At 44.8% G+C, this 15,623-nt stretch overlaps 1 protein-coding gene across 6 annotated transcripts in view; it reads right to left on the bottom strand.

Annotated features, from left to right (window-relative positions):
- The window catches only part of KCNK10 (potassium two pore domain channel subfamily K member 10), a 137,790-nt gene that overhangs the window by 112,470 nt on the left and 9,697 nt on the right, over nucleotides 1-15,623 (bottom strand). Inside the window, exon 1 of one of the 6 annotated variants that reach the window (XM_032344755.1) lies at nucleotides 14,052-14,069. The exons of the other annotated variants lie outside the window; for them this stretch is intronic. The gene's annotated coding sequence lies outside the window, so the exon portion shown is untranslated. Of the gene's footprint in view, nucleotides 1-14,051; nucleotides 14,070-15,623 lie in introns of those variants that run through there. 6 annotated transcript variants of the gene reach the window in all.

Genomic DNA, 15,623 nt, shown 5'->3' with positions numbered 1-15,623 from the left:
GGCCAATTCCCAAGAGTTTTAAGTCAGAATAAGGTTTAATGATGTTTCTGAAGGAACCCAGAGGCAGTATATAAAGTTATCTTCCTTCTTCGGTAGAAGCAAGATGGAAAGCTGATTTGCATTTTTAATGATCAAACAGGGCCTTTTCCCTAAAATAGCATGTGAGAAAACAGCAGGACAAAAGCAGGGGTTTTTTTTGGAAAATCTAGGAAATCTAGCACTTCATAGGATATGCTGACTCACCGTCGTTGGCTAGGTAGGCCCCCAGTGAACACACAGTAAAGACACACATGCTGCCTAAAAGCCAGCTGGTGCTGGGTCTTCCCTTCCACAAAGACCAATGCCACCATCTCCAATGCTGTCACAGCAACTTAGGAATGTACACTCGTATCTCAGGAGAAGTCCTGGGACAGGGAGAGGGGAGCCAGGTCACACCTTGGAGTGGTCAATTATAATATACTATTAAAAAGAGGACAAGAAAGACAACATTTTTTTCTATCACCTTGGGTGAGTGGATTGCTGGGCTTTGAACATAGAAAGTATATTTCTCTCTTCATCTTGATTTCTACAGCTTTCGTAGTTCATACCACAACCCTTGAGAAATGGACAAAAGAACTAGACATCATGAAGATAAAAAGCTTTCGCACAGCAAAGGAAACAGTCAACAAAACTAAAAGGCAAGGTAGGGAATGGGAGTAGATATTTGCAGATGTCTTAGCAGATAAAGGGCTAGTAACCAAAATCTTTAAAGAACTTATCAAACTCAACACCCAAAAACAAAAACTCCTGTCAAGAAACAGGCAGAAGACATGAACAGACGTTTCTCCAAAAAAACATCCAAATGGCCAACAGACATATGAAAAAATGCTCAACTTTACTAGGCATCAGGGAATACAAATCAAAACCACAATGAGATACCACCTCACACCGGTCAGAATGGTTAAAATTAACAATTCAGGAAACAACAGATGCTGGCGAGGATGCAGAGAAAGGGGAACCCTCCTACACTGTTGGTGGGAATGCAAATTGGTGCAGCCACTCTTGAAAATAGTCTGAAGATTTCTCAAAAAGTTAAAAATAGAACTACCCTACAACCCAGGAAATACACTACTATGTAATTATCCAAAAGATACAAACATAGTGATTCAAAGGGGCACATGCACCCCAATGATCATAGCAGCAATATCTACGATAGCCAAACTATGGAAAGAGTCCAGATTTTCATCAACAGATGTGGATAAAGAAGATGAGGTATATTTATACAATGGAATATTACTCAGCCGTTAAAAGGAATGAAAACTTGCCATCTGTAATAACATGGATGGAACTAGAGGGTATTATTCTCAAAACAAAATAAGCCAGTCAGAGAAAGACAAATACCATATGATTTCACTCATATCTAGAATTTAAGAAACAATGATGAGCACAGGGGAAAGGAAGGAAAAATAAAATAAGATGAAAATAAAGGAGGCAAACCATAAGAGTCTAAACTCTGAGAAACAAACTGAAGGTTTCGTGGGGGGGGCGGTTGGGGGAAAGGATAATTGGGTGATGGGCATTAAGGAGGGCACTGGATGTAATGAGCACTGGGCGTCATATGAAATTGATGAATCACTAAATCCCACCCCTGAAACTAATAGTACAGTATATGTTAACTAAATTGAATGAAAACAACGAATTAAAAAAAAAAAAAAAGACCTAGACCAGCCAACGTAAGTCACAGAAGCCATCTGTGGGTATGCAGCCATGAAACCAGATCCTCCTCCAGGAGATAGAGGGAGAAGAATATTAGAGTCCGGGGAGCAGGGACTCCCTTAACCAGAAGGAAGAGGGGCCATGTCTGAGACCCATAGCCCATACCTAGTGGGACACACTGCCCGACCTGGCCGTGGCGCTCAGCCTAACACAGAGGCCCAACTAGAAGCCAGCAAATGGCTGTGGCACCAACACAGCTGGGGTGCAAGCCGCAGCTCGAGCATTTTCAACTGCGGGGGTGGCCATGAGCAGTTCCATCCATGCTCTCCGCGTTGGTCTCCTCATCTGCCCAATGGTGCTGACGCTACCTGTCTCAGATGGTCGTCCATTTCTTCATCCAGAAGTAGCTACGGATGCTACAAAAGGAGAGTACCTTGAGAACGTTATGCTAAGTGAAAGAACTCAGTCAAAAAAGCCACATGTTGTATGATTCCATTTATATGTATGTCCAAAATAGACATATCCATGGAGACAGAAAGTAGACTGTGGTTGCCTAGGACTGGGAGAAAATGGTGAGGGAGAGGGAGGGACTGCTAATGGGTACGAGGTTTCCTTTTGGAGTCATGAAATCTTCCCAGATCAGATGGTGGTAATAGTAGCACAGCTCTGTGAATATAGTAAAAAAAAAAAAAAAAAAAAAAAATTTAGATGGGTAAAATTTGTGATGTAAATTATTTCTCCATAAAGCTATTATCTTAAAAAAAACAATTAGATCTGGAGCCCTCGCTATGTGCAGATTCTTTGGAAGCCACAAGCATCCAGGTCATGAGGCTACACATTAGGACACTGCCTCGGAAGAACAAGCAAAGGGACTCAGGCTGGTATGAAGAATAATGCATCTCATGTGTGTTAAACACCGAGTACCACGCCTGATGCAGAGAAAACCTTTAGTAAATGTGTGCGACCAGTACCATTGTCATCATCACTGATGAGTCTCCTATGTTACTGCATTCTGTTCTTTGTGCCTACTGTCTCATAAAAGTCCCACAGCCCCTAGGGGGTGGGTGTCATCATCATTTCTGGATCTCTAATGGGGAAACTTAGGCACAGAGAGAGAGGTCAGCGCCTGAGACCAGCAGCTTGCACGGCAGAGCTGGGAGACAAACGTGGTTGCTTACACAGCTTCCCATCACAAACTCCTCGTCTCCAGAAGCAGCAGGACCCTGGGTACCCTCATCAGCACTCAGTACCAATGGGCAGGGTTCCCTCGATCACCAGACCCAGTTCAAAACAGAACAGAGACTTCTGGAAGCCGTTAACAGGACGGCTCATACAGGTCTATCCCAGCCATTCAGCTGAGAACCGGCATGGTGCTGTGGCCTCATGGCAACCCTGTCTCGGGCTCCAGGAGAGATTTCTGCAGCCCCCAGGGATCCCAGTGGACACCCAGCCAGTCCAACTGGCTGCTGCCTCCTGAAGCTTCCATGACCCAGGCTGGCGTCCTTGACTGTCTGTTGGCCTCAGTCTGCCCCAGCATCCCAGATGCAGCAAAGAGACTGCCAGGCTCTAACCAGCAGACGCCCCAATTTCCCCCTATTCAGACAATATGTAAATTTAGACACTTTGGAAATCATGTGTAGCAAGAAGTTCCCATCTGCCAGAGAGAGCGACTGAGAAAGACAGAGTATTTAAGTACCTAACATTTCGGCCTCTTGCAATTCCTCGGAGATAATTTACACATCATCGTCATGGGGCAGACTCATACTCTCCTCACTTCCCAGTGATATATGCACAGTCCTAGTGGACAAAGATTCTTCACAGAAGTTCAGGGGAACCTGGGTGGCTCAGTCGGGTGGGTGTCTGACTCTTGATTTTGGCTCAGGTCTGGTCTCCAGGTTGTGGGACCGAGCCCCGCATTGGGAGTCTGATGAGAGGGAAGTCTGCTTGAGATTCTTTCTCTCTCTTTCTCTCTCTGCCCCTCTCCCCTCTACCTGTCTTTCTCTCTCTCTCTAAAATAAAAAAAATAAATCTTAATAAAAAAAAAAAAAAGTTCAGTACAAACAAGGCAGCTCTGAGGCCTTCTACAACATCGCTGAACTCTCTAACAGAATGTTGCTGCCTTCAGCAGGATCAACTCTCATTCCCTGCCAACTTATCAAACTAAACATTTTTCGCAGAGCCATGTAACACCAGAATGGCCTCATTTCCATCCTTATTACAAGACTGCTTAAACTCCTTCATGGGTCAAATGTGCATCTGAAAAAGATTTCTACAATGCAGAGGAAGGTGACCTAAGTGTCTACAAGAACAGCTGAGAGGTCTGGCCAGGTGGTACATTTCAGGAGGGCAAGAATTTGTGTTGTTCGATCCTGTACCCCAGGCCTGGAACAGTGCTGAGCACAAAGAAGACATGCAACAAACATTCACTGAATCAATGAACGGATGTCTCCCCTAGGGGGCTGAATATGCACTCACGTCCATACTAACAAAATTTAGTATGGAACCTCAGAACTAATATGCTCTAGGCTCTACAGAGCTATAGCTCCTCATTAATTCTTCCCAGAGGAAGGGAAAGCGTTTCATAAAACAGGCCCCACCACCTGTTGGCTTTACCTTAAGAGGCAATGTTGAATAATGGAGGTTAGCAGATACGGAGGCAAAGATGAGCTTTGTTCTCTCTGCTGTCTGGTCAAAGGCAAGTCACTTCACCTCTCTAGACTCCAGTGTTTTCCCTTACATGTCTCGAAATTCCCTTCCAATTTCTGAAGCGAATTTCATGTGAACCGGATAACATTTACAAGAAGGAAAATTTGCCATCGTTGTCTTTGTCCTGTTCTCTGGGTACCTTCCGCCCTCTGCCCCTGTGACACCTTCATCCCCCCCACCCCCATCACACGGCCTTCGCTTCCAGGGTCCTCCAGGTGTTCCCTCTGGGGCTCCTTCCCAAGGTCAGTCTTCCCTCCTCCTGATTTTTCCCTCCCCCGGCAATATGTTTGGGTCCTGCGTTCCATTCCCTGTGGGCCCAGCACTCTCTTAAAAACCTGATTAACTTGGCTGCACCAGTGGATAACTGAGAGTTCATATGTTATCCCGAAGAAAGACATTTGCATTTTAACAAGATACGTTCTGGAGATGATGACATGTTAATCCACCTCTCGATCAGCACTTGGATCGCGGTATATCACCATACTTGATCATGCACCTGGCTCAGCAGCTAGACTGCGACTTTTCTGGGGATAAAGCCTCAGGTCTTATCGTTCTGTGTCTGGTGCCTAGCCCCATTTCTGCGGGCATTCAGTCAATAAATATTTATGGACAACCACCCGGTGAAGGAAAGGCTGCTGAGGAAGAGTTAGCGGACAGAGTTCAGACAATCTGATGGTCACAGGAAGGACGGAGGAGGCTCAGCAACAGACAAGGACTAAGAGGGCTTCTCAGATCCCACCTCCTGGGGCTGTCCGCTGCGCCTGCCTTTAGAACTGAGTCTGAATGCAGACATTACTGCCTGACAGCAGGCATTCATGCTCCTATAGAATCTGTGTTCTCACCCTGCCAGAGAAAGGGACCCGCACATCATAGCGTCTCATTAATTCGGGCTTTTGGGAGGCCTTTGCAGCTGAGGCCACAGAGACTCAGGGGTTCCCATTATAGTCAAAGGAGAAATACCCCCAATGTCACAATGCCTCTCAACGCTCCAGACACAAAGTGACAGTGGGGATGGAGGGATGCTGGCAATTTTTCTCAGGCCCATTATGCTGGACTGATAGCCAAATCCATCTGAAATACAAAATACAGGCACTCCATAGGTTTTGGTTTATTAATTCACTGACTTCAGATATGTAAATTATGACAGAATCAAAGGCCATGTAACAAAGCCAGGGAAAAGATTATTATAATGAATGGAAACTGAAAATGCAGTGGCTTGGCTTTAAGATACACCTCCCATTTGCAACCAGGAGTTTGGAATGGGTTATCATAAAACAAAGATGCCAAGAAAAGCTTTTTTCCTGCCTGGATGTTTTTCAAACATTCTTACAGTTCTCACAAGGAGACACAGAGTCCCCCAGGTGAGTCAGGCACCCAGCACCATGCCTGGCCCATAGGAAGCATCCTCCATAAACATTTGCTGAATCAACCTTTTAATTAATGAGTGACTGAAATAATCTTTAAAATGCAAATCAGGTTATGTCACCCTCCTACTTCAAACCATTCAGTGCTTTTGCCTTATTCTAAGAAAGCAACAAAAGTCTCTCATGTGACCGACTATGCACCCTATGAACCCTTGGCCTGCACCTGCCGCCCTACCCCCATGTTGCCACGCCCACCTCACTCTCCAGCCAGCACCAAACTCTGGGTCTCCTGAGGCTCCCCTCACTGTGCCTCGCTGGCTTTTTCAATTCTTTCAGAACACATCCAAATACTCCCGAGATTTCCACCAAACGAACTGCCGGAGCGTTATTTGAAACAGAGTGCCACGAGCCACCATCCTTCTGCACAGTTATAATCACACCTACTAGACGACTTATGAGCACTTGTTCGTAGTAAAAGTGGAAATGCTGAGGAAGTGATGTGCATGGGGCTTCAATTGCTTCAAAATTAACCAGTTATGGGTCCAGGAAGTGCCAACCGGGCTTCAGAAAATAGAAGAATCCGTCAGAAGTGAAAATCACTCTGAAAGTCTGTCTCTGCAGGGGTAAGTAGAGGCGGTGGCGGGGGGGGGGGGGGCATTCCTGGATGAAGGAATAGAGGGGAAATAACAGGACCAGAAGGTGAGTACAATGGCATATCTGTATCCGGAGAAATTTCCAGGCTGTGGTTACTATGGTTACAGACGCCATGAGAGTTGGCTCCAGAATGTGATTGGGGGAGGGGGCCTCAGGCAGCCTCCTTCAACCCCCTCTCCTGGTCCTAGGGCCTCTTTGCCATTTTGTGAAGGAAGTGACATATTCCACAAAGCCAGTAGTGGCACTCAAAAGAAACTGTCTTTACTTCTCCTCTCACTCAGGACACAGAAGCCCCAAAACTTTCCTCAGAATGTAAAATGCCTCAGGAAGAAGCCAGGCATGCCGTGTCTGGAAACATGAGAACCTCTAAGGCATCGGATGCATCCTTCCTGAAAATTGTTTTCTCTTCAAGAATGTACAGGAAAAGCAACAAGGTAGTCCCAAAAAAGCCTACTCAAAATATGACAGAGAGCGCTAACAGGCCTCCACTGGTGGCTTTTCCCAGGTGCTGGCTGGGCCGCTCATCCCCCAGCACGCCACCCCGCCACGCTGGCTACGTCCTGACTTCTGTTTCAGTCACACCGTGCAGAACAAGGGCTGCTACGAAAACACACCACACACCCATTCCTTGACATTTCTGCTGCTCAGCCTGAAGGACGTCCCGTTCTTCTGGCTTTATCCAAGGAGGGTGGGTTTTCAGGCACTGGATCTATAAAAGAAGGGGGTTGTCATGGAAGGGGAATCTGGAAAAGAAGTGGGCCCATGAGCTATCACATAGTCTATGATATCAGAAGAAACTGGGTTTATTGAACGGTCATTTCTTGGTGAATGTTCTACAGATGTACACATAGCATGGTGCCTGCCCAAGGCAGGCTCAGCACATGCCCTTTGTATTTGAATCATCTGCTTGGGCTGGTAGGTGTACTGGGGTCTATTACAAGACCATACTATTTTATATAAACCATCATCATACTCTCTGTCTTTCTGAAATACCATTTTGAGGAGTGGGTAGGAGGAGGGGCAAATGGAGGTCCATGAATCATTGTTCTGTGGTAAGTGGGAAATGCAGAGCTAAACAATATCAAGCAGGTTTCTGTACTACCAGATTACCAGAGAAAGCATACAGGTAAAGGTGAGAGCTCCGACTTTAACAGGCAGACCCAGCACAAGCCATAGAACAACAGAACTCTGTGCAGGCTACTCCAGCTCTGTAGGACTTGGCCCCCTCATTCAGAAAACAGGAACAATCATGTCGTCTGGTTGGCTTCTCTTTTTTTGGACTATAAGGAGGATTTTATGAGCTAATGGCTATGAAGCACTTAGCAGAATACCTGAAACTTAGTATATATATTCAATAAATAAGAAGGAAAATGTTTATGGTGATTTTAAAATATGTCCCCACATTCTTTGGTATTCCTCCCTTCCAAAGTGAGCTTAATCACCCCAAGTATGAATTAAACTTAGTATCTCACGTCTAATAAAAAGACTGTGGTTGTAGGAATAATATGTGATTTCTGAGGTTGGGTCATAAAAGACCTCGTCTGTTCTGCCTTGTTCTCTCTCAAATGGCTTGCTCTGGAGGAAGCCAGCCACCATGCTGGGAGGATATTCAAAAGACCTTGGAGAGGGTGACATTGGCAGGAAATGAGGCCTCTCCCCCAAAACCAGCAACAGTTTGTAAGTCACACAATCCCATCATCTCAAAAGTAGATCCCCCATCCCCAGTCAAGCCATCAGATGACAGCAGCCCCAGCTGACATCTGACCACAAACACTGAGGGACTCCTGAGCCAGACCACTCTGCTAAGCTGTTACCAAATTCCTAATCTACAAAAACTATGAGATAATAAATATTTGTCATTGGTTTAAGCCACCAAATGTTAAAGTCTTTCTTACACAGCAATACCCACTCTCCAGAAAAGAATAAGAGAGCACACATATCATTCTGTACACCAACCATGAAACCATTTTTTTTCCCCTCAGAGCATCGGAAGAGATTAATTTATATCTTAAGGAACACACTTCAGTTTATAAAGCTTGTTCACATTTATTAACTCATTTAATCATCTCAGCAACTGTGAAGCAGTTGCTGACTATGATCTTTATTTTACCCAGGAGAAAACCTAGGCTCAAGAAGGTTAAATGACTTGTCCAATTTATTGTCTACTGATAAAACTGGTAGAACAAGAACTCTATTGGTAGAATAATACTCAAGTATTATGACTCCAAACTATGTATTTTCCTCTGATCTTTTCTCTTGTTTGACCCAAACAATCTGGGTTTTTTAACAGACAGTTGAATAGAGACCCAGCAAGGGGCAGTGTGCAAAAGGCCACCTCCCAGATGATTCAGAAAATGAAACAGATGCTTCTCAAGTGACTGGAACTGGAGTCTTCTGTGACTTCCCGTAATGGAGACCCCTTCAAACGTAATAAGAACATAATGCAGGTACCACTCATGGAGCTTTTACAATGCTCCAAGATGCTTCTGAAAGTCGGCATATGTCACTTTATTGGATCCACATAGCAAATCAAGGAAGTACAGGCTGGGGAGTCTGGGTGGCACAGTTGGTTAAGCGGCCACTGTTGAATTTGGCTCAGGTCACAATCTCAGGGTCCTGGGATGGAGACCCGTGTTGGGCTCTATGCTCAGAGGAGAGTCTGCTTAATGATTCTTTCTCTCTCTCCCTTTCCCTCTGTTCCATCCCCTGCTCACACACAGACACACACACACTCTCTCTCTCAAATAAATAAATAAATCTTTAAAAGGAGGGCAGGGTATGGGGAGAAGACTGGCTAATATCATCTCCATCTTACAGATGAGATTGTCACAGAGAAATGAAGCTACTTGCCAAAATCAGCCACTAGTAAGTAATACAGCTCAAATTGGAACCCAGGTGACCTAAGAATATCAAGGCATGGAAATAACTGAACCATCAACAGCCCAACTCTCTCCTTTACCATCAGAGTGGGAGAGCCAGCACTAGAACCCAGAACCTTCCACTTTAAGGTCCTATGCTGTGGAGAGGGTGGCATAAAGTCCCAAAGCTAAGTTAAATGAATATGACATACATTTACTTCTACCAGGTTTTAAGGATCTATATACTGAACCAGAGCTACCATAACTACTTCCCCTATGGCCTCAAACTCCAACACAAGAAATGAATGCCTTTAGCCTAAGGCAACGGTCTCAACCAGTAGAATCTGGGGGCTGACCCAGGTTGGTTCATGGTTAAAAGGGGTAATGACAAATGACCCCAAATTTGCAGACAGAAAAAATAATTTAAGGGATAGAATCCTTTCACCTCTAAACTTTTTCTCCCATCAGTTTTTCTTAAACATTTGGATACTGCTTTCTCGTCTCATAAGATAAAAGTAAGTAAATATTAGGGGCGCCTGGGTGGCTCAGTGGGTTAAAGCCTCTGCCTTCGGCTCAGGTCATGATCTCGGGGTCTTGGGATCGAGCCCTGCGTCGGGCTCTCTGCTCCACTGGGCGCCTCCTTCCCCCTCTCTCTCTGCCTGCTTCTCTGTATACTTGTGATCTCTGTCTGTCAAATAAATAAATAAAATCTTTTAAAAAAAAAAAAAAAGTAAGTAAATTGTCAGATATCACACCCAATATCAAGCATCTATATTCAGACTGTCAGGCTCATATTCATTAAATTCAATAAGTTATGTTATTTGTCTTCATCCTATTTGGGGGGCCTACAGACATGCTTACCCATAAGAAACTCATTTTCCTAGTATTACATTGTTTAAGAAATACAAATAGAGTGGCACCTGGGTGGCTCAGTCAGCTGAGCGTCTGACTCTTGATCTCAGCTCAGATCATGATCTCGAAGTCCTGGGATCATGCCCCCCTCGGATTCCATGCTGGGTGTGGAGCCAGCTTGAGATTTTCTCTGTTCCACTCCCTCTGCCCCTCCCTCTGTTTGCTCACTCTCTTCCTCTCCATAAGAAAATAAAGAAATCTTAAAAAAAAAAAAAAAAAAAAAAAAAGAATACTAATAGCATTCGGGGTCATTCTGCAAAGGCCACCATGACTTCCAGATGCCTAACACTTGAGTAAACCTACACTCTCTTCGAGCATCCCTTTTTAAACTGAAAACATTACCACCACCCCTACGATGGGTAGATGATTCTTTTAAAAAATGAGGATCCTTTGCATCAGAGATAGTGGTTGAGATGAGAACTGCAGGAAGACGGGGAGGAAAGGACGAAGGAAGGAAGGAATAAGGAAGGGAGATAGGGATGAGGGAGGAAAAGTTTCCTATGATGACGTGAGTTATGTACTGCAGCAGTTAACTCTCCAAATCCTATGTTTTGTCACCATTCTACTCTGCTTCAAAGTCCCTTCCATGGCAGGGGGAAGTCATGGAACCAAAAATTAGTGGCAGTATAATAAACAAAATCCCCTGAAATCCTACCTACCTATCTACCTACCCCTCCAGGCCACCGCTTACACCTATCTCTCCACCTCCTACTCGGGAATGGAAGAGAAAGAGATAATAACTACCTCCCACCAACTGTTGCCCCCCCCACCAACGACCCTGGTGTTCACCACCACCACCTCCCCAACCCTAAATGGAGGATTCGAAAGTCAGGTTTCACTTTGAATTCATAGTACTCAGTCCCAGACACTTATGAAGGGAGGAAAAAAAAAGTATCAAACTCCGTGGGCAAACCACAAATAAATGTTCTCAAAATTAAATAGGAGGTTTTTGTTTCTCCATTCTGGGTAACAGGCATGAGCCTGACCTAGATCAGCAAGCAATAAGGTCTCCACTGAGAATACCACCAGGACCAGAGCCCAAAAGTGGTTGGCCCGCTGACCACCATGAAAACATTGTCCTGATGGGTATAACATGCCCCATTTTGGTAGATTCCATAACCAAACCATTCAGAGCAGAGCCCCTAACAGACTCTATCTCTGTCTGCATCATCTGGTAAGTGCTCTTTTGAACAGAATCGGAGTACAGCACCAGATTCTCCCTTTAATTCACCTTTTTGCTTCGGCCAAGGAAGCTATCCAAACTGAAACCCCCTAACTGGCTATCAGTAAAATGGCTTTATTCTGTCTCATTAACCTCTTCTAATTCTCTATGGACTAAAAGTAAAAAGAACCCACTATCTCAATAACCCTTCTCTTGCCAACAGTGGGCCCCTAGTTCTGTGCCTACAGTAGATAACCTCTGCACATTATCTCAGTTGTGGTGGAAGTGTCCCAATTTCCTGCAAAGTACACATTGTCTTCTTAGAATTCTCCTGATTTATGATGCTAATATAGAGCCTGTTGTGGACTGAATTGTGTCCCCTGCAAAATTCATATGTTGAAACCTTAAATGCAAGCATGACTGTATTGAAGATAGAGCCCTAAGGGGATAATTAAGGTTAAATGAGGTTATGAGGGTGGGGCTCTAATTCAATAACAGTGGTAACCCTTGTAAGAAGGGGAAGCCACCAGAGTGTTCTCTCTCTCCTCTTGTGAGGGCACAGCCAGAAGGTGGCCATCTGCAACCCAAGAAAAGAGCTCTCATGGCACATCGGCCCTGCTGACATCTTGATCTTGGACTTCCAGTCTCCAGGACTGTGAGAAAATAAATTTCCACTGTATAAGCCACTCAGTCTAAGGTATTTTGTTATGAGAACCAGAGCGGATGCATACAGAGCCAAAACACAGATGTTCTGGAAACGGTGAAATAGCAAAATCAACCTGCCCATCTTAATTCTACCTAGCAATCGCTGGCATTGGCAAGAGGATGATGAACCTCCCTCAGACACTGCTGGAAAACAACCCTGAGCCAAATCTTGGCCCAGATGATCTTTGGAACCGTCTTTCCTTTTTACTTTCTAGGATAATTGTGGTGATTTGGGCACATTATTAATCGCATTTGGAATGCTGATCTCCTGAAAGTTGGACATTAAATCAAAAATAGATGATTTTCTTTCCATAAAAATCTAAGCTATACAAATGTGAGTTTGGAAACACGTTAATAAAGATAGCGCTCCGTGACCTTGCAAGTTGAACATGGCTCACATTCACAAGACGCTGAAATCTCTCTTCAGCCAGGAGAGCAGAAGTGACTTTCAAGGGTCTTCAACTGAACTCACGAGATAAAGGGCCAGCCAGCGCATGATCTGCCAAAAACAGCCATTGTCTCAGGACTCACCCAACAACTGAGAGTCTTCTTCCTCTAAATCTCTCAGAGAAACTTCTGAATACACTTTTGGATAAGAAGCAATGAGAGCGTATGAGAGAAACAAAGACCTTGGAAGGGTGGAGAGCTTGTGGGAAATGATCCTGGACATATGTATCAAAAGGACTGGGTTCGCCCCAGCGTTACCTGTTTGCACCCTTGGGCCCCCAAATAACTCATTTCCTCTTTCTATTCCCATCAGTAAATCTAAGACTCCAATATCAACAAAAGTAGGGTTCTTTAAAGAACAAATGAGATAATTTGTAGAAAGTGTTCTGTAAACTGAAAGGTGCTAGACACATACAATATAGGTCTCTCTGGAATTTTGCATTCAAGTATGCACTGAAAATGCAGCTTTAAAAAAACACAAAAAAACAACTCCGGCTCTGAAGCTTTGCTTCTTCCTTAAGTAGATTTACATACCTAAAAAGAGCTACGTATCCATAGCTAATATGAGCCAAATTACTAATTGGACACCAATCATATCTTTGTTGGGCTAGGTCACCTCCCTGCCCCAGCCCCTACCTCACCACCCCCCGCCCCTCTTCCCCCCGGCACTATCACTCCCGGTGAAAGGCAGAGCAGAAGGAAAATTCTGTTGGAGACTTCAGGGAGATGGGAGCTTGTAAGATGTGGAATACCACGTCCTTTCCGATACCCTGTTATTCAGGGATATCCTTCCTTTCTCCTCAGTTGTATTTGCCCTTTGTAGCTTGGAGGAGTCCTGGAATTTCCTTCATGGGTGAAGACTTAGAGATCCTCTCCATTCTAACCCTCCACCCATCCACCCATTCAGCAAAAGTTACTGAATGCCTACTACGTGCCAGGCACTTCGTGGGAGCACTGAGGATCTAATAGTCAACGAGACGGGAAAAGTGCCCATTCGTGAAGCTCATGGGCTAGCGAGGAAGGCTGGCATCAACTGAGACACATGAGTAAGATGCTTTCAGATGATGACAAGTACCAGGAAGACAACTGAGCAGGTGACATAATAGAAAATGACAGGCCTGGAGAAGGAACAAAAGGAGAGGTCTTCAGATGGGACAGGGAAGCACTTGCTAAAAAGGTGACATCTGAGCTGAGATTCAAAGGTGGAAAAGAGCCAGCCATGTGAACACGCAATATAAGCAGTGGAAAGGACAAGCTCCTGAGACAGGAAACAAGTTTGATCTACTTGAGGAACAAAAGGAAGACGAGCGGCCTGAAGGTCAAATCAAGAAAGAGGGTTGGAGACATAGGGTTGGAGAAGCCATGTCAATGGCCCCTTTGCACACCGGAGGAGGGTAAAACCCAGGGGTTAAATGAGCTGCCCAAAGTCACACAGTTAATGATTGCTATGGTTCATTCTAGAGACTGTTCTCCCCCCATATCCAGAATTTTCTATACTATATTGATAGGCTTGCCTTGAGGTGTGGGGTTATTGTTTGATGATCTTACCGATTTTTAAAAGCCCTCAAGTGGGGCGCCTGGGTGGCTCAGCGGATTAAGTCTCGGCCTTCGGCTCAGGTCATGGTCTCAGGATCCTGGGATCGAGCCCCACATAGGGCTCTCTGCTCAGCAGGAGCCTGTTTCCCCTTCTCTCTCTCTGCCTGCTTCTCTGCCTACTTGTGATTTCTGTCCGTCAAATAAATAAATAAAATCTTTTTAAAAATAAAAATAAAAAAAATAAAAGCCTTCAAGCGGGGCACTTGGGTGGCTCAGGTGGTTGAGCATTTGACTTGATTTTGGCTCAGGTCATGCATGACCTTGGGATCAGGGGATTGAGCCTCACATTGGGCTCCACGCTTAGCACAGAGTCTGCTTGTCCCTCTCCCTCTCCTCCTCCTCCATCTCTCTCTCTCTCTCTCTCTCTCTCTCTCTCTCTCTCAAATAAATAAAATCTCTTAAGGTACCCAAAAGCAGCAAACCAATCTCAGTTTTCAGCAAAAAATCATCCACAAGTGATCGCAATGATGTAAAATGCTCATGAAAGCCAAGACTTAGTGACAGCCTACTTATCCGTATGTCCTATGCAAGCAGTTACTCTTTGCTGTAGGCTCAGCTTTACAAATACAGAGGAAGGCCACAGCTCACCAGAGAATGATCATTTTACATTTAGGTCTTATTTTTCCACCGAAACCTCTTGACAGTGCTTTGCTTAATTCACACAAGTGCAATCAAAACCAATCTGCTCTCAATCCACCTTCATTCTGTGCTATTAAATTGTCAGGTAATGGGACTGTGAGCAAAACATCATAATTACAACTTCCTTCCACGATCTGTGAGCACCTCCACCTGAAGGTTCAAGTCTGTTAACATCAAATCCTACAGTCCATAGAACCATCCCTCCCTTGTCCATTAGAATGCCAGGTTCTCCTTCATCTCTGCTCTGCTAAACATACTTGGTCTGTGTAAAACCAAACCTCCAAAGAAATCTGCCCAGTGGCCAGTGACTGGCCCACCAGTGGTAGAGACAGAGATGCTGTTTGGCCAGATGGGTTAATGAAGAAAGGAATGAGTAGAAAAGGCATTCTTCTTCCTCTTCTTCCTTCTCTTTCAATCTCCCTTCCTCTGCACCACCCCCAACTCCTCTTTTTTCTTTTCTTTCTCCTTACAATGAGTTTCCCCAGTCCCTGAGCTCTGGGAGCCTCACCAGGCAAGACCCAGAGGTCCCAATAATTTAAGAGATAGATTTAAGAGGTAGACTTAAGAGATAGACTCAAAGAATATATAAGGACCCCTGCTCTAGTCCAACTCCACCATCGACTAACTATGTGACCCCAGGTAATATATTTTTTAATATATGTAAAGCACTTCACAATGCCTGACTCATAGTGTTACAAGGCAGGAAATATGCTACCTCCACTCCTGACCCTCCTCCTGCCTCCACGCCCTGGCTAGGAAAGACGGCCGTCACCCCCACCTACAAGAACAATTGTGCCCGAAGTCAGAGCATCTTACTGGAAGGCAGCTCAGTGGTATCCTGATGCCTGTCAAGTGGGGACAAAGCACTGACTTCATTGAATAAGT

This window comes from Mustela erminea, chromosome 5 (genome assembly GCF_009829155.1).
Source record: "Mustela erminea isolate mMusErm1 chromosome 5, mMusErm1.Pri, whole genome shotgun sequence".
Classification (NCBI taxonomy): domain Eukaryota; kingdom Metazoa; phylum Chordata; class Mammalia; order Carnivora; family Mustelidae; genus Mustela; species Mustela erminea.
The sequence above is the reverse complement of the archived record's forward strand: the minus strand, read 5'-3'. Positions and strand labels throughout refer to the sequence as shown.